Here is a 1,036-nt window from a genome sequence, read left to right on the forward strand (position 1 = left end):
TGCAAAACAGTAATATTTTATATTCTATGGTACACAGTGACTTTTCAACCACATATCCTATTTTACACACGTCCAATTTAGGCATCAACGACAACAGGGAGAATTACGTGAAGACATGCAATCATTAATCTAAACATATAACAATACAAAAGCAGCATATTTTGGGGCATCACTGCCTTCATTTCATGAATTAATATCAGGTTGGACGAGGATAAATGGGGATCAGGTGGGGAGTTTACTCATTCAAGTGAGAAAATCAATTCATAAATTCCGCTAATGTATGACCTATATGCAATCGTGAATTGCTTACTACACTTTAGATAGGACGCTAGTCTATAGGAAAGTACTTCCCGCCATATCTACTCTCCGAACTCGTCATAGTAGGGGAGCTTGAGGAATATCCTGAGCAAGGGAATAATTCTGATTGACCGCCAGGAGACCATTCCGGATGTCGAGCCTATAGCGCCCCCCCCCCCCCCCCCCGCTCTGGCTAATGGAGACCCAACCCGTTGACCGAGTGTCCTGTGCTATACCGGCCTCCACACTTCTATGTTTAAATGATAATGTCCTGGTAACAAATTATTCAATGACGAATCGGTCGGTCGACTAGCCAAATACTACTGTGTTCGCGTCGCCAAGGTCGTCGGTACGGTCTTAAAATAAGTGAACGTCCCAACACATCTTAACAGCGGGTTGATAAAACCAAGGAAACAGTCTCTTCCACTCTGCCGATGGAACTTTAGGAAGACTAACTTGGTGGAATTAATTTCCTATATTGATATGTTTTGCTCTGCTATTCTTCCCAATTCCAAGAACATAACCATATTTAACAAGCTGCTGATTAAGAGCGCTCACAGCTCCATTCCACCTAAATTATACGCCCCCCGCTAGACAGAAGAGCCGAACAATCTGTACAAGGAATACCAGCAAATACAGTCCCTGGACGTAGACGATATATTACAACTTCAGTCTCTGGCAACGAGCCCAAAACCACAGAGCACTTAGTTGAACGGTGTGGTGTGACGAAACTTCCGGG

Source organism: Berghia stephanieae, chromosome 14 (assembly GCF_034508935.2).
Source record: "Berghia stephanieae isolate SIO BIC M18660-M18661 chromosome 14, UCSD_Bste_1.3, whole genome shotgun sequence".
NCBI classification, from domain to species: Eukaryota; Metazoa; Mollusca; class Gastropoda; order Nudibranchia; family Aeolidiidae; genus Berghia; species Berghia stephanieae.